The sequence below is a fragment of the Poecile atricapillus genome, chromosome 31 (genome assembly GCF_030490865.1).
Source record: "Poecile atricapillus isolate bPoeAtr1 chromosome 31, bPoeAtr1.hap1, whole genome shotgun sequence".
Taxonomy (NCBI): domain Eukaryota; kingdom Metazoa; phylum Chordata; class Aves; order Passeriformes; family Paridae; genus Poecile; species Poecile atricapillus.
In genome coordinates this window covers 1013851-1035786 of record NC_081279.1, presented here as the reverse complement: position 1 = coordinate 1035786, position 21936 = coordinate 1013851, and positions in this window count along the sequence as shown.

Sequence of the window (21936 nt, the reverse complement as noted above, 5' to 3'; positions counted from 1 at the left end):
TGCATCCCAGAGTTGTTAGAGTGGGGAAAATGTTGAATCCCTCCTGGACCTGGAGCTTCTAATCTTGTTGCAAACACTGAAAAGCTCTTCAGCTGCTCTCATTCTACCTAAATTTGATTCCTGCTTTGATTTCACACCTTTTTCATGCAGCTTTTTCCTCTGTCCTTGGCTAGATTTGTCAGGCCTGAGAAATTTGGTCGAGCCTTGGGACAGCTCCCATCATCTCTCCCTGCTCCTAATGCTGCTTTGAATTCTCTTGGGAATCTGAGCATGAGGGAAACTGGGGGGACTTTAGTGAGAGGGAAAGTGAGGCACAGAGGCTGAAGTGCAAATGCAGAGTGTGGGTCACCAGAGTCTGCAGTGTTGTGGGGATTTGGGCCATGCAAACAGATGTTTCTTCTCTGAGAATGGCTGATTCCTTCGGTGTGTCTCCTCCTGAAATTCCTGTGCACCAGGCCTGGTGCTGGAGCTGCAGCAGCACAGAGTTGCCAGGGAGCCGTGTGGGACCCAGTGGGAATCATTTCTTTGCTGCTTTTGATGAAAAGTTGTGACATGAATCTCAGTGTCAGGGAGGTGCCCCGTTAATGCTGCTGCAGTGCCCACACACTGTGTCTGGAGACAGCTCAGGAGAACATGAAGAAAAGCCAGGATGAAATCCCATGTGATCCTGAACTCAATCAGAACCTGCTTGGAGTGAAGTGTGTGAAGTGACTGGGGAGAGCTGGATAGAAGGGACAGCTCTGAGAAGTGTGTGGTACATCACTGACATCCTTCCAGTGATCTTTGCACACAGACGAAAAAATATCAGTTTCCATGGCCTGAATCTCTGGGTGTGGAAATCCTGCGTGTTGCACAAGCTGTGCTGAGCTCATCTGGCTCTGAAATATCATCTCTGCATGTTAGCCAGGAAAAGCTAAGTTCTGTAGAGATGAATAAAAATCAGTGGTAACCCAGAAGCAAACCTTGGCAATAGACATGTGTGGCAGCTGAGGAGACTGAAAGCTTTCATTCTTGTTGTGGGAGAATGAATTCAGCAATAAAAAATCCTGTCTCTTGGCATTAAAATACTTTAGTTTCAGCTCTGCCCCAGCCCATCAATGTCCCTGTGTGGTTGGGGGTAGGTTCTCCCCCTGTAGCTCTCTGCGGGTTGGTGCTAATTCAAGATGTTCTGGCAGGTTCCAATGTTTTGGTGCCTGAGCAGGGAGTGCAGAAGAGGGATTGCAAGCGCTGCCATTTGCTGTGCTAGAAAGTCCAAGGGACAAATTTGTGCCAATTAAGGTCTCCCCTTGAAGTAGGAGGAACAACTGATGTTGTGCTTGTAGCAGAGTGTGGTGACAGAGGGGGTTTGCAAAGGAAATGTTGGTGCATGTAGGCCAGAGGCCCCTGTGCTGAGGCTCCCTCCAGGCTGGCTCCAGCCCCTCAGGGTGCCCAGGAAGCAGGCTGCCCGCAGCCCAGTGCAGCCTCCTTAGCCCTGGGGCTAGCCAGGGAAGAGCCATGGATGAGCCTCAGCCCTGCTCCCATGTGGGATGCCATGGGACAGGGCCCACTGGGATTTGCCCCTCCAGCTCCCAAGTGTGTCCAGAGAAACTGCAAGGAGAGGGTGAGCTCTGTCAGTGGGACCCCCTGTGCACAGGGAGCCACTGCTGGGGTGGCTGTGCCAGCTCCCTCTGGGACATCCAGCCCTGGGAACCTGGAGCGAGTGGAAACCACAACTTTGCAAATGTGCCCGAAGCAAATGCAAAGAGAACTGGGGTGTGAAAAACAAAGAATGTTTATTTGTAGAAGAAAAGGAACAAGAATGAACTACACAACGTATTTACATTGTCAGAATATTTGTAACAATAACAACAACAAACTATAGAACCTATTTACCTAAGAACTTATCTAACAAAACTATATGAAACGTATTTACAGAAAACTTAAACTCTAAAATCTCTATGGTGAAGACAACAACTCCAAAACGTATATACAGGTGGGTGCATCTGTGTCTGGGATGTGCTTCAGTCCTGGAAGAAAAACAAGTAGCACGGTCAGTGCAGTCAGGCATAGAGGGGTGTTCCATGTGCTCCCGGGCTGGGACACTGGCACAGGGGGACTCTGCTGCCAGAAGTGAGCCTGGCTGGGGCTGGGGGCTGTGGCCCAGGCACTGGAACAGGGCTTGTGTGGCCCAAAGCAAGGCCAGGCCAGGCCAGGGATGGCCACCAGAATCCAGTGCATGGGCTACCGTGCCCCTGAGCAGGGAGTGCCCAGCCCAGCCCCAGTCTGGCAGCAGGGAACCCTCTCTGCACGTGGGGAGCACCTGCCTGTTCTGCTGCTGGCATCGGTCTTCATCCCAAGACCATGTCCTCCTCCTCATCTTTTCCATCAATATCCATCTGCTCAATGTGATCTTCCATTTCCACCTCCATCTCCTCTACTGTCTCTTCCATTTCCACCTCCATCTCTTCCTCATTGGTCTCCTCTCCATCAACTTCCATGTCCTCTTCTGTATTGATTTGTGTGTCAACCTCCATCTCCTCCTCTCTATCTAATCCAGCCTGCAGAGGTAGCAAAATCTCGGAGTGGGGTCCCTTTACCACTCTACCCCACACAGCTCCAGCCCACCCAGGAAGCTGCGGGGTGTCCACCTCCATGGAATAGTACCATACCTTCTTTGGAACAAATGTAGACATCCTGCAGGGATGAATATCAAAATCTAAGCAATGGGCAGCTTTCAGGACTGCTGGGGGAATCAGGGAGCTGGTGGCAACAAGGTGACAGGGGTAGCCTTGGAGCACTGAGAAGAGCGTGCTGACACAACAAGCCAAGGGTTGTGTTGTGGCCGTTGCTGGATGCTGGAAGTTCTAGCTGGAGCGTGCACTGTGACATCACTGCCAGGAGCCCAGGCCCAGGCTGAAGTGGACAACGGAGACCATAGAATGATGGAATCCCTGGGTGGCTGGGCTTGGAAGGGACCCTAAAGACCATCTTGTTCCAAGCGGAGCAATCTTCCCCCAGAATATGTTGCTCAGAGCCCTGCTCCCAGCTGGCCTTGGATGTTGCCAAGGATGGAGCATCCCCAGGCTGTGTGCACAGCCTGGGCCAGTGCCCCAGCAGCCTGAGTGGAAAAGAGCAGCTTCATTAGATGCAACTTCAATCTCACTCCTGCAGTTGAAAGGCTTCTCCTCTCTGTGCCCATCTTTCCTAGAGCTGCAGGGAGGCCTCCCCAGCACCTTCTCTTTCCAGGCTGAGCATCCCCAGCCCCACATGGACAGCAGTCCGATGCGTGGGGGTGAAGGCTAAAGGGTAGCAAAGAGCATCAGGAAGTGAGAGATGGAAGCTTTGTCGCCCTGAAAACTCAGCTTCTGAGCTTGCTAACATAGTTTTCTAGAGACTTTCCCAAGACAGTAACTGTAAACATAGATATGTGTACATTCTTTCTGTTACACGTCTTGTGATGGGCATCTCTCATGGCCAGTGCAGTGAGAAAGTGTTATCCTGACCATCCAATCCTTGGCCGTGGTCAAAAGCCTATAAATCCTGGGAGGGAAAATAAACTCGGCTCTTCTTTTCACCACACCTCGACCTGTGTCCGTGTGATCTATTCATCTTCAGTGGTAACAAAGCTTTGCCTCTAAATGTAGAAAATCAATAAAAGTGGGGGGGAAAATGGTGGGACTCTGGCTCTGTTCTAACTGGGGAATATTTTCTTCTTTTCTGTCGTGCTGCCACAAGTTTGGTTGTTTGAAAGGAGGTTTGGCAAAATATCCATTGTCTTCTCCATTGGTGAAACACTGAGCAAAGTCAGGGCAAGCTGAAGATGCAGAGCAAAACCTGCAAATATCTACTGGGGATCCTGATCCTGGGGAATGCAGCTAAAGCCAGCCAAAAGTCATTTCTGGAAAGTCAAGCCTGGTTTACGTTTTCTGGAGTTTGGCTGTGCCAAGTTCACCAGTCATTTATAAAAAAGGAAAAAATCTCAAACCAAAAGAGACAAAAACGCAAAGAAACAAACCCAAAGAAACCAATCAAACAAACGGATAAAAAACCCCAAATAAAACCAAAGGCAATGAGAAGTTAGGATCAGTTGTAAAGATATCACTGCAGGTGAATGGCTGCTTCCTACAGGATCTCCATCCAAAGCCATCTAGAACTTCTCCAAAATATATCCAACAGGAGAAATCTAAAAAGTGATCCATGGCAGCTTTGGGGGCAGCTCTGCATTACGGTGAAGGATGAGCATGCAGTGGTACAGATGCAGCATTGCCCACCCTCCAGGCTGCTGTTTGCTCTGCTGAAAGACTCTTGCAGGACTGTGGCCCCTCTCCATGCAATGGAAATCATTGCCACAGCTCTCAGTTGAGGCACTGGCATTTCCAGAGCCAGATTCAGGCACAATCCTACTGCCTGCTGAGCATCTGGGAAGGATCCTGAGCATCTTCAGGCCTAGAAGCACAAAACAGCTCAGGCTCTCCCTGAACTGGCTTTTCAGGGCAGGTTTCCATAGTTCTGCAAGATTTCTTCATCCCTCAACACGTCTGACTTTATGTCCAATGATGCATTTGGGTTTCTTCCTTCCTCCTGTGTGCCCCTGAGTAACCTTGCATGTGGATGGAGGAGATTGTGTACAGGACAATTGATTCCTGGATTGCCATTTGGCTTCACTGTCACTCAGTTGAACATGGTCCTTATCTAAGAAGGACTTGCAAGAAATGGGTAGGAGTTTTGGCTCTGAGAGGAGCAGAAAGCACATTTTCTACTCCAAATTGCCAGCTGATGCAGTTTCCCTGCCAAAATAGTGATTCTCATTCATCTTCCTGGGAAGAATGTGAAGGCCCATTCAGAGATCCCAGGTTCAGCTGGCCTGTGGCTTTGTGTACCTCATTTCACATGTCCAATTTCAAGGGCCACTAAAAGAGGCTCATGTTTGCCTTGCTAGCCAGAAGTGCTGTAGGTATTTCCAGGAGAAAAGGAAAAACATCGCTGTCCTGTGGCATGCTAGAAATGCCACCACAATTGTGAGTCTGTGAGCAAAGCCAGCCAGTGCTTTTTGGCACTGCAAGAGTTGAGAGTGCGGCAGAGCGGTTTTGATATTCTTTTTAGAGCCCTGAAAACATTGTTCCCAAAACAATCTTTCTCTTCTGTCTTCTGTCCTAAACTCTGGAACAGAGAAAATGGAAAGGAGCAGAGGTTTGTTTCAATTGGCTTTTCTATTTTGAAGTCTTCAAATAGTGTCAGCTTGATGCACGATACTTTAGAAATTGGATGAGTTGCACCTATTTCATCCCAGCAGAGAGGTGGGATTGAAGACTTCCAACAAGAGAAGTACTGGATGTGTAAGTGCTCAGTTTTCCACCCCTCACACCCTGGTATCTCGCTGGACTATTTGAAGCAGCCTCAGCCAGATACATTAAAATACTGCTCCAAACAACAACAAAATGCAAATGTTCCACCAAATGGGGAAAAATAAGCAAAGTGGGTGGGCGGCAGCCCTTTCTGAAGAGCTCGTGTTGATTTTGCAAAGTCAGATGCAAACAAGTTTTGCCATATTTCTTCCCTATTAAAATGGAGATATTGAATAGAAATCTGTCTCTGAGGCTGCTAAGTTTGGTATTATTTTAGATGTGGGAGGAATAGACCAGGTTGCAGAGAAGCTGTGATTGTCTGACCCTTGGAAGGGTTCAAGGCCAGGTTGGATGGGGCTTGGAGCAAGCTGGTCTAGGGGAAGGTGTCCTGAGTGTGCTGAGAGTTGGAACAAGAGGAGCTTTAAGGTCCCTTGTCTTGGTTCTAGAAGACAGGTGTCTGCTAGGGAGAGCAGGAGCTTCCCTTGCGATGAAAGAATGTAGACCCCCTCCCTCCGAATTATTATAATTTTGAAATCAAGGGGCTTTCAGGCAGAGATCTGGGGATAGGAATAACAGCTCTTTACTAGTATAACCAGTAAACAAACAAACAATAACTACAGCAATAACAAGAAAACAGAACCAGGGACCCCGGGACAGCTTTCTCGGCTGAGACGGGATGGAGGAGAGGCTTTGTTTTCACAAACCCCTCGGGCAGTCAGTCCCGGTGCTCCTGCAGGGCTCCGAGGAAACAGTCAGCTGGAACAGCAGGGATGAGTTGAGATCCTGGGCTGGTGGATGAGGTGGATCAGCAGCTCCACGGCGATGCCTGGCAGGACAGGGGGTGCGAGGCCACCAACCAAGAGGGGAGAAGGAGAAGAAGCAGCTCCGCGACCCAGCGCACGAACGTCTTTCTTCCCCGAAGCCGAGGAAAAAAAAGCCAGCCAAAAACTGTCCCCACCCTCCTTTTTCTGCCCCCTTCCCCGCCACCCTGGGCCCGGCTACTCTTTGTCTTTTGTGAGCACCCTTAAGTACCGGTAGTTAGGTTTCCCAGCACATAATGGGTAAAAATTCCCACCTAACCCTCAACACTATCCACCCCGAATTTTTTCCCATACTAAAATGTTACATCAAATATTAAACCTTTAAATTATACACTAACACATACTACTTTAACTATATACATATGTACATGCAGATACAGATACAAGCACAGTGTCATGGGTAGTTCACCCTAAAACCAGGTCCCCTTGAGGTATGCACCGGGTCTCTCCATCTTTTTGCATCACCCACCAAGTGCAACCCGGTCCTTGAGCAAAGACAACCCCACGGATTGGATTGTCTTTGCTGGAGGCAGAATTAACCCAAACAGTTTTTCCCAGCATACCTCTCATATGTACCACTGGAACCTTATCTCCATCTGTCGTTCTAAAGGGCTCAGATTGGGCAGGGCCTGCTCGGTTAGTGGAACCTCGGGTGTTCACTAACCATGTGGCTTTTGCTAAATTAATTTCCCAGTTCTTGAAAGTTCCCCCACCCAGCGCCTTCAAGCTGGTTTTAAGCAGGCCATTGCATCGTTCAACTTTTCCAGCAGCAGGTGCATGGTAGGGGATATGATACACCCACTCAATGCCATGTTCCCTAGCCCAGCTGTTTATAAGGCTGTTCTTGAAATGAGTCCCATTGTCTGACTCAATCCTCTCAGGGGTGCCATGCTTCCAAAGGACCTGCTTTTCAAGTCCCAGGATGGTGTTCCGGGCAGTGGCATGAGGCACAGGGTAGGTTTCCAACCATCCAGTGGTGGCTTCTACCATCGTGAGCACATAGCGCTTGCCTTGACGGGTTTGGGGCAGTGTGATGTAGTCAATCTGCCAGGCCTCCCCATACTTGTATCTGGACCACCGCCCACCGTACCAGAGGGGCTTCAACCGCTTGGCCTGCTTGATCGTGGCACACGTCTCACAGTCATGGATAACCTGAGAAATACTGTCCATGGTTAGATCCACCCCTCAGTCTCGTGCCCACTTATAGGTGGCATCTCTACCCTGATGACCTGAGGCGTCATGGGCCCATCGAGCTAGGAACAACTCTCCCTTGTGTTGCCAATCTAGGTCTGTCTTTGACACCTCTATCTTTGCAGCCTGATCCACCTGCTCATTGTTTCGGTGCTCTTCATTAGCCCTACTCTTGGGGACATGGGCATCTACATGACGGACCCTCACAGACAGTTTCTCTACCCTGGTGGCGATGTCTTTCCACTCATCAGCAGCCCAGATTGGCTTTTCTCTGCGTTGCCAGTTGGCCCTTTTCCACCTTTCCAGCCATCCCCACAGAGCGTTGGCTACTATCCATGAATCTGTGTAGAGGTAGAGCTTTGGCCACTTCTCTCTTTCAGCAATGTCCAGGGCCAGTTGAACAGCTTTGAGTTCAGCAAGTTGGCTTGATCCACCTTCTCCTTCAGTGGCCTCTGCGACCTGTCGTGTGGGGCTCCATACGGCTGCTTTCCACTTCCGGTTCATCCCTACAATGCGACAGGAACCATCAGTGAACAGAGCGTAGCGTGTTTCTTCTGCTGGCAGCTGGTTGTACGGTGGAGCTTCTTCAGCCCGTGTCACTTGTTCCTGCTCCTCTTCATCAGTGAGACCAAAGTTTTCACCTTCTGGCCAGTTTGTAATTATCTCCAAAATCCCAGGGCGATTTGGGTTTCTAATACGGGCGCGCTGCGTGATGAGGGCGATCCACTTGCTCCATGTAGCGTCGGTGGCGTGGTGGGTAGAGGGGACCTTTCCTTTAAACATCCACCCCAGCACTGGCAGTCGGGGTGCCAGGAGGAGTTGTGCTTCTGTGCCAATCACTTCTGAGGCGGCTTGAACTCCTTCATAGGCAGCTAAGATTTCCTTCTCTGTGGGAGTGTAGTTGGCTTCGGACCCTCTGTAGCTTCGGCTCCAGAATCCCAGTGGTCGGCCTCGAGTCTCCCCAGGCACTTTCTGCCAAAGGCTCCAGGACAAGCCATTGTTCCCGGCTGCAGAGTAGAGCACGTTCTTCACATCTGGTCCTGTCCTGACTGGGCCAAGGGCTACTGCATGAGCGATCTCCTGTTTGATCTGAGCAAAGGCTTGCTGCTGTTCAGGGCCCCAGTGGAAATCATTCTTTTTTCGGGTAACCAGGTAGAGAGGGCTCACGATCTGGCTGTACTCAGGAATGTGCATCCTCCAAAAACCTATGGCACCTAGGAAAGCTTGTGTTTCCTTCTTGTTGGCTGGTGGAGACATTGCAGTGATCTTATTGACGACCTCAGTGGGAATCTGACGCCGTCCATCTTGCCACTTTACTCCCAGGAACTGGATCTCTCGAGCAGGTCCTTTGACTTTGCTCTTCTTGATGGCAAAGCCGGCTTCTAGCAGAATCTGGATGATCTTTTCTCCTTTCTCAAATACTTCCACTGCTGTGTTCTCCCACACAATGATGTCATCAATGTACTGCAGATGTTCTGGAGCCTCACCCTTTTCCAGGGCAGCCTGGATCAGTCCATGGCAGATGGTGGGGCTGTGCTTCCACCCCTGGGGCAGTCGGTTCCAGGTGTACTGCACTCCCCTCCACGTGAAGGCAAACTGAGGCCTGCATTCTGCTGCCAAGGGAATGGAGAAAAATGCATTGGCAATGTCAATAGTGGCGTACCACTTCGCTGCTTTGGACTCCAGCTCATACTGGAGCTCCAGCATGTCCGGCACGGCAGCGCTCAGCGGTGGAGTCACTTCATTCAATGCACGATAGTCCACAGTCAGTCTCCATTCTCTGTCAGACTTGCGCACAGGCCAGATGGGGCTGTTGAAGGGTGAGTGGGTTTTGCTGACCACCCCTTGGCTCTCCAGTTCTCGGATCATCTTGTGGATGGGGATCACAGCATCTCGATTTGTCCGATACTGTCGGCGGTGCACTGTCGAGGTGGCAATTGGCACTCGCTGTTCTTCCACCTTCAGGAGTCCTACTGCAGATGGGTTCTCTGATAGTCCAGGCAAGGTGTTCAATTGCTTAATGTCCTCTGCCTCCACAGCAGCTATTCCAAAAGCCCACCTGAGTCTCTTTGGGTCTTTGTAATAGCCATTTCGAAGGAAGTCCATGCCCAGAATACACGGGGCCTCTGGGCCAGTCACAATGGGATGTTTCTGCCACTCCTTCCCAGTCAGGCTCACCTCAGCTTCTAACAGAGTCAACTGCTGCGATCCCCCCGTCACCCCAGCAATGGAAACAGGTTCTGCCCCCACATGTCCTGATGGCATTAGGGTACACTGTGCACCAGTATCAACTAAAGCTTCGTATTTTTGTGGCTCTGATGTGCCAGGCCATCGGATCCACACCGTCCAAAAGACTCGGTTTTCCCGTGCCTCTTCCTGGCCAGAGGCAGGGCCCCTCTAGCACTGGTCATCCTCTCCTCCCTGGGCATACATGCTAGAGGTTCCTTCAAGGGGATCATCCTCTTTTCTGTAATATCTGGCAGTTTCGTCACGGGAGGCTGAGGCTACCTTCACTTTAGTGGAACCTTTCTGGTTACTGGTTCCCTGCCTGAGTTGACGCACTCGTGCTGCCAGGGCAGAAGTGGGTTTCCCATCCCACTTTCTCATGTCTTCCCCATGGTCACGTAGAAAGAACCACAGCTCAGTTCGTGAGGTGTACCTTCTCTCTCTAGCTGGGGGACGTGGGGCTTGGAGTTTTGGGCTTGTGACCCGCACTGGTGCCATATGGGAACTGCTCTTCCTCATCTCTTCCCTCATTTCCCTCATCTCCTCTTTGAGTTCCTTAATCACAGCAGAAATCTTAGCCTGATGTGGGCCATGGACCATACTGTCATAATTTCTAAGCCTGGTGGCAACAGAACCCACCGTCTCTCGGCCGTTATCGGCATTAATCGTTGCAATATAGGTGGTGTAGTCACGTGGCCCTAGATTTGCCAGACTCCACAACATCTGCCCAGTGCACCTGACTTTGTCGGGGTCATTATCATGCTGTCCACCCCTTCCAAAAAGGACCTCTAATATAGCCACTTCTCTCAGCTGTTGGATCCCTTCCTCAATGGTTTTCCATTCCCTTCTATGATAGTGCTCTTCCATTCTCTCTCTATGGACAAACTTTTCTCTTACACTCATCAAAAGCCGCTCCCAGAGGGAAAGGGGCCCTTGCTCCCTGACAAATATCTGATTCACACCTGAGTCCTGCGTCAAGGGTCCCACATTCCTTGCCTCACCACCATCCAGCTGCACGCCTGTACCCATAAGGTCCCAGACCCGAAGTAACCAGGTGGTATAAGGCTCACGCCCCCGCCTCACAATGTCTTTTTGTAACTTACGGAGACTGTCATATGTCAGAGACTCAGTAATGATTTCAACTTCTGGCTCCCCTGTGGGTTGTGAGGACCCTCCTTTCTTATCCTTATCAGCAGGGTGCTGTGATTTCATCTTAGACTTCCTCGTTTCCACAGGGGCAACAGCTGCTGGCTGTGACTGCCCTTGTGGTTCATCTGGAACCTGGATGGTTGTAACATCTGTGGGTTCCACTGCTGCACCATCAGACTCTCCCTCTTTGGGGCAGGGGAAGGGTTTCCCAGCAGCTGAGTAAATGCACTCCTTTAGCATCTGGCCCATCTCATGCATCTCCTTCACCAGCACCCCCACCCACCCTGGGTGGTTCATTTCTGAGGTGGGCTGTGGGGCAGGGGCAGGCTCTGGAGCAGCACTCCCTGTCTCTGGGGCAGGGGCAGGCTCTGGGGCAGCACTCCCTGTCTCTGGGGCAGGGGCAGGCTCTGGAGCAGCACTCCCTGTCTCTGGGGCAGGGGCAGGCTCTGGAGCAGCACTTCCGGTCTCTTTCCCTTTGTCTCTGAAGGCTAAGTAGAACAGGCCTATCAGCAACACCAGCCACTGTATGATGTCATTAGCATACAGAGAAGATTTTAGCCCTTTGAAAACTGGCAGGGTAGGCCCAAGGAACTGGGTGAAAGGTTGGGAGAAAATTTCCCCAGCTGTCTTTTTCTCCCAGTAGGTACCATTATTAAAGTAACCTGAAAACCATCCAGTTAGTGTGTGACAGCTCTGAATCCATGAGCCCGCCGTCCAGAGGACGTTAAACATCCACGAATTCCTCACCTTATCAACCCACAAAACAAGCTGGATAATAGCCACAGTAGCCTTAGTTATAGGACCCATATTTAGGTAAGGTGCAGCAAATGGGAGAAATATAGCTGTGACCACATGGCCCACAAACCTGGGTAAGCTAAACAACATGGTTCTACCTAACAAGGTTTCTAAATCCAGCACACAAAAGTTAGGTTATTTAAGAACTGTTATTCCTTTTTTGCCCTTTTTCTCTCAGTGCCCCACGTTGGGCGGCCAAAATCTGTCTTGGTTCTAGAAGACAGGTGTCTGCTAGGGAGAGCAGGAGCTTCCCTTGCGATGAAAGAATGTAGACCCCCTCCCTCCGAATTATTATAATTTTGAAATCAAGGGGCTTTCAGGCAGAGATCTGGGGATAGGAATAACAGCTCTTTACTAGTATAACCAGTAAACAAACAAACAATAACTACAGCAATAACAAGAAAACAGAACCAGGGACCCCGGGACAGCTTTCTCGGCTGAGACGGGATGGAGGAGAGGCTTTGTTTTCACAAACCCCTCGGGCAGTCAGTCCCGGTGCTCCTGCAGGGCTCCGAGGAAACAGTCAGCTGGAACAGCAGGGATGAGTTGAGATCCTGGGCTGGTGGATGAGGTGGATCAGCAGCTCCACGGCGATGCCTGGCAGGACAGGGGGTGCGAGGCCACCAACCAAGAGGGGAGAAGGAGAAGAAGCAGCTCCGCGACCCAGCGCACGAACGTCTTTCTTCCCCGAAGCCGAGGAAAAAAAAGCCAGCCAAAAACTGTCCCCACCCTCCTTTTTCTGCCCCCTTCCCCGCCACCCTGGGCCCGGCTACTCTTTGTCTTTTGTGAGCACCCTTAAGTACCGGTAGTTAGGTTTCCCAGCACATAATGGGTAAAAATTCCCACCTAACCCTCAACATCCCTTCCAAGGCAAGACATCCTGGGAGTCCATGAAGAGAAACTTGGACTTTTCCTGAGATGCTGCCTTTGCAAGGGCAAGTCCCAAATACCCCAGGTAGTTTGAAATGGCCTGAGCAGAACCCAGCTGTGCTTTCTCATAGGTTGCCGCGGCGGTGGAGGTGGCAGGGGTGCCGCGACTCCCGGAAAAGCGGTCCGCGGTTGGGCTGCCCGGGGCACAGACACGTCCTCTGCCCGGCGAGTGATTTCAGCTCAGCTCAGCTCAGCGGCAGCGTGCAGGTGACACGGAGGGAGAGAGCAGAGCGCTGTGTGGCGTTCCGCAGAGAACTGGCCTTTATTACAGCCGGGCCCTCGGCCAAGGGAGCCAGTGACAGCAGCTCTGTGGAACAGGGGATAAACTGGGGTATTTATAGGGGAGGAGAGGGGCTGGGGGAAACTGGGATACAGGTATTGGGGTGGGATGGCAGGGGAGAACAGCAATGGAGTGTAACAGTTTAACATAACTTACTCAAAGATTTCTGGGACTGATACTTTACTCACTCTTAGAAAAATGTATCTTGACTCCAAGGGAGGGCCAGGATCTCTGAATCAGGCAGTTCCCCAGCCTCCACAGTCAACCATGGAAAAGCAGCTTCTGAACAATAAAGATTGCTCTTGCCATGCCAACCTCGCTGCGTCGTGTGTCCGTCTCGAGCGCCACAGCGACACTCTGCAAACAGAGCTGCACCTGACTGAAAATGAATGGGACACAAATCAGGAACTCTGAAAGTTTGATTTCCTATCAAATACAGCCCAGCCAGCCAGCCCCACACAATCCCCATCCCACCGCTCCAAATGTGGATCCCACTTCTCCCAACCTCCTTCTGGCCTGGGGTGACTTTGTGATCCTTGGATCCCCAGGTGTCTGTTCTGTTTCTGCTGCCTATTAAGTTTTGTACCTTCAAGACTGGCTCTGAGAGCCAAGGGGGGGAAGAAGAAGCTGCAGTTTGTTTGCAGAAATGGCACTCAGTGCCCTGCACGCTTCCCTGGCCTGTGTCGTCTGCAGCAGGGACAGACAGCGGGACAGAGCTCTCCTTTGCTTCTCGGCACTTCAGTTCAGTTTCCTTTTTAGTTAGTTTTTAGTTTAGTTTAGTTGGTTTTTAGCTAGCTGAGGCACAGGAGTTCCCCAGAGTGTTTTTTGCCTTTTTCCTTGGATCTGTTCAAAGCTGCTCTGGACTGAGAACCCAGACAAACCCCGGGAGCTCATGGCTCTGGCCCACGGGGGCCTGGGCCTGGGCCCTTTCCAGCGCCAGAGGAACTGATAAGAGACTGAGCGAGCTGAGCTACACCCCATGGAAAGGACTTTTCTGGCTTTGCCATCTCTTCAAGCAGCCAGAGGATTTATTCTTTAATATTATTCATCTTGCTCATGCTTGTAGATACATGGATTGTTAAATAAACTGCATTTTTCCACTTTTCTCCAAGAAAATGTTTTCCTGAAATATTCAGGGGAGGGGCAACTTTAATTTGCTTTTTACAGGGACCCCATTCAGAGGGTTTCTTCCAAATTTGCCCTAAACCAGAACATCTTCCAACTCCATCTCACCTGGCGGCGGTGGAACTGAGTAATTTTAGTGTGGGATTGAGATTTTCTGAGGAGGAACAAGCGCTTTTGAGTTGGGATTGAGCCCTTTTGGGGTAAAATGGAGCTGTTTTCAGTGGGATTGAGTGGTTTTGAGGTGACAGATCGATCCCTCCTGGCTTTCGGAGTGCAAAGAGATGGAGATGAGAAGCTGTTGGGGGTTAGGTGACCTTCTTTTAGTTCTAGCTCACCTGTTGAATTTTTACCCATTAGTTGCAGGGAAAACCTGACTGCAGGTGGTACTTGAGAAACACAAAGAGTTCGGCTGGGCCCAGGGGGGAAAGGAACAGGAAAAGGGGATGGTGGGCAGAGTTTGGCAGCTTCTTCAGCTTCAGAGAAGGACACTTTGCTGGGTGCTGTTGCTGCAGAGAGAAGGGAATTTGCCATCACCCAGATGGAGCTGCTGCTTCTCCTTCTCCTTCTTCTTTCTTCGTTGGTGGCCTCACACCCCCTGTCCTCCTGGGACGTGTGGCAGTGCCAGGCACCACCACTGAGCTACTGATCCACCTCAGCCACCGGCCCGGGATCTCAGCTCATCCCTGCTGTTGCAGCTGAGTGTTCCTCAGAGCCCTGCAGGAGCACTGGGACTGACTGCCAACCCGAGGGGGTTTGTGAAGCAAAGCCTCTGCTCCATCCTTTCCCGTCTTGGCCGAGAAGGCTGTCACAGGGTCCCTGGTTCTGTTTTGTTGTTAACGCTGTAGTTGTTGTTGTTTGTGTGCCTTGTTATACACACTAGTAAAGAACTGTTATTCCTATCCCCAGATCTCTGTCTGAGAGCCCCTTGAGTTCAAAATTATAATGATTCAGAGGGAGGGGGTCTACATTTCCATTACAGGGGAGGCCCCTGCCCTCCCTAACAGAAACCTGTCTTCCCAAACAAGGACAGATGGGGAGTTTCTCCATCCTCCTTACCTTTGTGGGGCCAGCAGTGCTTTTGGTTCCCCATGCTCTTTTTGTAGGGCCTTTTGTGTCTGTCCCCCTCCACTATAGGGGGGTGGGCGTTGTGTCTGTGCCCCTCTGACTTAGGGGGACAGGGGATATTTGCTGCTCCCTTTCTTCTCCTGGGAAGCCTGTGCGGGCTCTTTGTCCCTCTCTGATTTGGGGGGTGCCAGTGTTGTCACCATCCTGGCAGCCCCCGGCCGCTCTTTGCCCTTTGCCCGCCAGGGCTGTTCTCTGTCCCCTTGCAATTTGTGGGGCTGGCACAGGCACAATTCCCCTCCTCTTTAGGGGGCCTGGCAGTCTCCCCTTCCCCCTCTGACTTGGGGGCCTCTGTGGGCTCCATCCATCTCTTATTTTGGGGGGGCCGGGTATTTATCTCCCTTCAGTGTTGGGGGCCCAGGGATCGTCTCCATCCTCCTCCAGTTTTGAGGGGCCTGGGAGTAGTCTCTGCCTCCCACTGATTTGGGGGGACTGGTGCAGGCTCTACCCCTCTCTGATTTTGAGGGACAACCTGGAGGAAAGGCACCAAAAGCTTGACAAAGGCTGAAGGGAACGCTCTGATTACCCCTTTTGCCAAGAGGTTCCCTTAGCTGAAGTTGCTAACAAGGACCAGACTTGCCAGCCCGCATCGGGTTTCGGGTTCTTTTATTTCCTGGGCCCTCAGTCCTGCGTGGGACACGGGAACTGGGTGCTGCAGAGGCTGCGGCAAGGCATCAGAAATGGCCGCCCAACACCCAAGGGTGGTAGAAGATCTGCTCCAGCACTGGCCGATCCATGGGGTGCTTGGACAAACAGCAGCGGATCAGATGTTGGCACTCTGGGGAGAGAAGGCAGAAAGCGGCGCTCACTTGCAGAAGGCTCCTGCCCAGCTGCTGCCGGCGCCTGCAGAAGCCGGGCCACGCTGCGTGTGCTGGGAGCTGGCCTTGGCGGGAGAGCGGCACGGCAGGACAAGCGTCCCCTCCTTCAGCCAAGCGTGCCACAGCCAGCCTGCCACGGGCCACCTGCTGCAGCCGGCCCTTGAGGGCACATGGACGTCCCACGCAGCTGCGGGAGGGCCGGGCTGGGCTGCGCGCTGCCACCTGCCAAAGCCTGCCTTCTTCAGGCCCCATAGCAACCTGGAGAGGCCTCCTGCGGGAAGAAGAGCTGCCCCAAGACGATGTCTCGCTCCTTCTCCAAGGGTAAGTACCCGCACACCATCTCAAACAGCAGCACGCCCAGGGACCAGATGGTCGCCCCATCGCCGTGGTAGCAGCGAAGGCCGATCCACTCGGGCGGGCAGCACGTGCGTGTTCCTAGGGGAGACGGGCCTTCAAGTCCCCTCAGAATCCAACAAAATCCTTTAAAATCCACACAAAATTCCAGAAAAATCCCAGAAAATCTCCACCAATTTTCACAAAACTCAAGAAAAATCCATCAAAATTATTTAAATTTTCCCAAAATATCACAAAATTCCAGAAAAATACACTAAGTTCTAGAAAAATCCCTCAAAATTCCCTAAATGTTCAGAAATCTCTACCACATTCCAGAAACATCCCACAAAATCTCCACAAATAACCAACAAAATTCAAGAAAAATGCTTCAAAATCCCTAAATCTCCTCAATATCCAACAAAATCTCCTCAAAAATCCCACAAAATCTCCACAAATAACCACAAAATACATGAAAAATCCCTCAAAATCTCAAAATCTTCTCAATATCCCACCAAATTCCACAAAAATCCCACAAAACCTCCACAAGTTTCCACAAAATCTAAGAAAAATTCCTCAAAATTCAACTCTTCTCAAAACCACACAGTCTTTGAAAAGGCCCACAAAATTCCTGAAAAATCCCTCAAAATTCCCTAAATCTTCTCAAAACCCTACCAAGTTCCAGAAACATCCCAAAAAAATCTCCACAAATGTCCAGAAAATACATGAAAAATCCTACAAAATTAATCTACTCTCCTCTAAATCCCACAAAATCCTTGAAAAGCCTTCCAAAATTCCAGAAAAATCCCTCAACATTCCCTGAATCTCCTGAAAACTCTACCAAATTGCAGAAACGCCCCATCAAATCTCCACAAATAACCACAAAATTCAAGAAAAACACCACCAAATTTGCTAAATCTTTTCCAAATACCACAAAATTCTTGAAAAGCCCCACAAAAGTCCAGAAATATCCCACAAAATCTCCTCAATATCCAGCAAAATTCCAGAAACATCCCACAAAATTCCCTAAATCTTCTCAAAACCCAACTGAATTCCAGAAACATCCCACAAAATCTCCACAAATTCTCACAAAATTCAAGAAACATCCCTCAAAATCCCTAAATCTCCTCAATATCCCACAAAATTCCACAAAAATCCCAAAAAACCTCCACAAGTTTCCAGAAAATCTAAGAAAAATTCCTCAAAATTCTTCAGGTTTCCTCAGAATCCCACAGAATCCCAGAAAAATTCACAAAATTCCTGAAAAATCCCACAAAATTCCCCAAATCTTCTCAAAACCCAACTGAATTGCAGAAACATCCCACAAAATCTCCACAAATTTCCACAAAATCCAAGAAAAATCCCACAAAATTCCCTAAATCTTCTCAATACCCTACCAAATTCCAGGAATATCCCACAAAATCCCCACTAATTTCCATAAAATTTAAGAGTAATCCCACAAAATTCCCTAAATCATCTTAAAAAAATAGCAAATTCCAGGAATATGCCACAAAATTCCCTAAATCTTCTCAAAATCCAACTGAATTCCAGAAACATCTTACAAAATCTCCACAAATAACCACAAAATTCAAGAACAAAATCCCTCAAAATGCCAAAACCTCCTCAATATCCCACAAAATTCCACAAAAATCACACAAAACCTCCACAAGTTTCCACAAAATCGAAGAAAAATTCTTCAAGCCTCCTCAGAATCCCACAAAATTCGTGAAAAGCCCCACAAAATTCCAGAAACATCCCACAAAATCTCCTCAATATCAAACAAAATTCCAGAAACATCCCACAAAATCTCCACAAATCTCTACAAAATACAGGAAAAATCCCTCAAAATGCCAAAATCTCCTCAATATCCCACAAAATTCCACAAACATCACACAAAAGCTCCACATGTTTCCACGAACTCTCTCAAAAATTTCTAAGAATTCTTCTACTTTTCTCAAAATCCCACAAAGTCCTTCAAAAGGCCCACAAAATTCCAGAAAATCCTACAGAATTTCCACAAATTCCCATAAAATCTAAAAAAAATTCTTCAAATTTCTTCAAGTCTCCCCAGAATCCCAAAGAATTCCAGAAGAACCCACACAATTCCTCAAAAATCCCTTCAAAATTCCCTAAATCTCCTCAAAACCCAACTGAATTCCAGAAACATCCCACAATATCTCCACAAATTTCCACAAAATACATGAAAAATCCCTCAAAATCCCTAAATCTCCTCAATATTCCACAAAATTCCACAAAAATCACACAAAACCTCCACAAGTTTCCACAAAATCGAAGAAAATTTCCACAAAATTCTTCAAGTCTCCTCAAAACCACACAAAGTCTTTGAAAAGGCCCACAAGATTCCGGACAAATCACTCAAAATTCCCTAAATCTTCACAAAACCCTACCAAGTCCCAGAAACATCCCACAAAATCTCCACAAATATCCACAAATTCAAGAAAAATCCCGCAAAATTCATCAAGTCTCCACTAAATCCAAAAAAATCCTTGAAAAGCCTTCCAAAATTCCAGAAAAATTCCTCAAAAGTCCCAGAATCTTCTGAAAACTCTTCCAAATTCCAGAAACGCCTCATAAAATCTCCACAAATTACCACAAAATTCAGGAAAACCACCACAAAATTCACTAAATCTTTTCAAAATACCACAAAATTCTTGAAAAGCCCCACAAAATTCCAGAAACATCCCACAAAATTCCTTCAATTTTTTCAAAACCCAACTGAATTCCTGAAACATCCCACAAAATCTCCACAAATTCCCACAAAATTCAAGAAAAATCCCTCAAAATCCCTAAATCTCCTCAATATCCCACAAAATTCCACAAAAATCACACAAAATATCCACAAATGTTTACCAAATATAAGAAAAATTCCTCAAAATTCTTCAAGCCTCCTCAGAATTCCACACAATTCACAGGAAAAATACACAAAAGTTCCTGAAAAATTTTCACGAAATACCCCAAATCTTCTCAAAACCCCACCAAATTGCAGAAACATCCCACAAAATCCCCACTAATTTCCTTAAAATTCAAGGAAAATCCCACAAAATTCCCTAAATCACCTTAAAACCATACCAAATTCCAGGAACATGCCACAAAATTCCCTAAATTTTCTCAAAACCCAACAGAATTCCAGAAACATCTTATAAAATCTCCACAAATTCCCACAAATTACATGAAAAATCCCTCAAAATGCCAAAATCTCCTCAATATCCCACGAAGTCTTTGAAAAGGCCCACAAAATTCCAGAAAAATCCTACAGAATCTCCACAAATTCTCACAAAATCTAAAAAAAAATCCTCAAAATTGTTCACGTATCTGCAGAATCCCACAGAATTCCAGGAAAATTCACAAAATTCCTCAAAAATCCCACAAAATTCCCTAAATCTCCTCAAAACCCAACTGAATTCCAGAAACATCCCACAAAATATCCACAAATTCCCACAAAATACATGAAAAATCCCTCAAAATGCCAAAATATTCTCTATATCCCACAAAATTCCACAAAAAATCCCACAAAACCTCCACAAGTTTCCACAAAATCTAAGAAAAATCCCGCAAAATTCATCAAGTCTCCTCTATATCCCACCAAATTACGGAAAAATCCCAGAACATTCCCTAAATCCCCTCAATATCCCACAAAATTGCAGTAACATCCCACAAAATCCCCACAAATTTCCATAAAGTCTAAGAAAAATTCCTCAAAATTCTTCAGGTCTCCTCAAAATACCACAGAATACCAGAAAAATACTCACAATTCCAGAAAAATACCACAAAATTCTTTAAATAATCTCAAAACCTTACCAAATTCCAGAAACATCCCACAAAATCTCCACTCATTTCCAAAAATTACAGAAAAATCCCGCAAAATTCCAGAAAAATCCCACAAATTCTACAAAAATCCCAGAAAATTATTTAAATCTTCTCAATATCACACAAAATTCCATAAATATTTTACAGATTGCACAAAAATCCCACAAAAATCCACAAAAATCCCACAAAATTATTTCAATCTGCTCAAGATCCTAGAAACTTCTACAAAAATCACTCAAAATTCCCGAAATCTCTTCAAAATGCCACTGAGTTTTTCTCCTGGCCAACAAGTGGCCATTGCTGAGAACTGACAGCAGTTGGGACCATTGAAAAGTGACATCAACCTGGGAACAGCACTTGAAGACCTAAGGCCGGCAATTCCTTGCTCTCTTTGCTTTCCGCCTTTTCAAGAGGTACCAGGGCTCCCCTTCAGCCTCCTTCCCCCCAGGCCAGCCAAGGCCACGGGAGGGGAGCGGGGCTGGCCGCAGCTCTGCGCTTCCCGGGGAGGATGGAGACTGGCAAGTGACAGGAGCCCCTTCTCAGAGGCTTGGCTGGGCCTTGCACAGCGGGGCTGCCGGGCCAGGCCGCTCCCTGCCTGGCCTGCACTTGCTGCCGCTGCTCAGTTTCACCACACACTGCCCACTAAAGATATGCAGGGAAAGATAGGAGCTTGCAGCGTGCTCAGATAATGGCCACACTCCCCACAGCAGCCATGGGAAAAAATCTTCTAGCGCAGACAGCTCCAGCCGCTGCTCCGGTAGAGATCCCGGGACCATCCACAAGGCCTGGGCAAGAGTTGAACCTGCTCCCTACTCAGGTGAGTCTTGCAAATTCATCCTTTTTTCCAGAGATAGGGGAAGAGAGAGAGAGTGATCAGCATGGAAAGAGACAGCATAAACTGTTGGGAGGTGCTTCAGGGAGGCAAAGAGTTTGTTTCAGATAAGCATTGTTACAGGAGAGGCATGGCTGTAAGCCAAGCTAGTGAATTTTGACCTCCTGCTTTGGGAGATGGGCGTGGGAGCCCTGGATGAAGTTGTCCCACCCCAAAGCCCTTGTGAAGGGTGGCCCAGGGGTTCTGATTGGGTTGGAGTCCCTGGGGGGTTTCTCCCTTGTTGTGTTTCTAATGGTCCCTGACCCTGAACTCCACCCTCAAGGGTGGAGACCCTCAAGAGTTCTGTCCCTCAAAAACCCCTGCCCTGCCTTTGTTGGGGGCTCTCTGTTCTGGATCTGAGTTGTTCCCATGCTGAAGAAATGGTTTCATGAACAGAGGCGCTTCTCGTTGTAGTACATGCCGGTTTCCAGAAAATATCATCCCTGGACCTGATCCTGCAGTTGCGGACTACAACAAATGGTGGAGAATGCACGGCATCCAGCCAGGCACCAGGAGAACAGCAGGAGCGGCTCCATGGACACTCCGTAAATCCCCGGCTGATGGCTCGAGAGCCGGAGAGACTCCCGCCTTAGAAAGGAGGAGTCGAGAATACCTGGCAGGAGGGCCAAGTTGGGAGTGCCTCAGGGCCATGGGGGAAAAGGGCTTATGGAGGTGGGGGAGTCGAGAGACCAGACACTGGGACAAACATCTAACATCACCCAACGAGACGTATTATGGAGGGTTTTGGTTTTTTTTTATATAGATGGGAAGGACCTTTATGGACGAGATTAACATTATGGACAATTATGGACGATTATGGATGGTATGGCCCTTCCTGTGGACTGTTTTTTGGCTTCTGTGAAGTCCCTCATTTTTTTTTGGTGTATACCTCCCTGTATCTTCCCCTCTCCTCTGTTCCTAAGGGCAGGACAAAGGGTGAAAAATGCCAAGATGGCTCGGGGTTGCTGCTGACTCCCCGTCACCCCGGTGTCTTTCAGCCATCCCATCCCCTGTTTTCCTGAAGGCAGGCAGGGGACGGGGAACATCCAGAGTGCTGCGGGTCTGCTGCCGTCTGCCCGCCATTCCGTGTCCTCCTTCACCCCCTGTCTTTCCATATTCTCGTTCC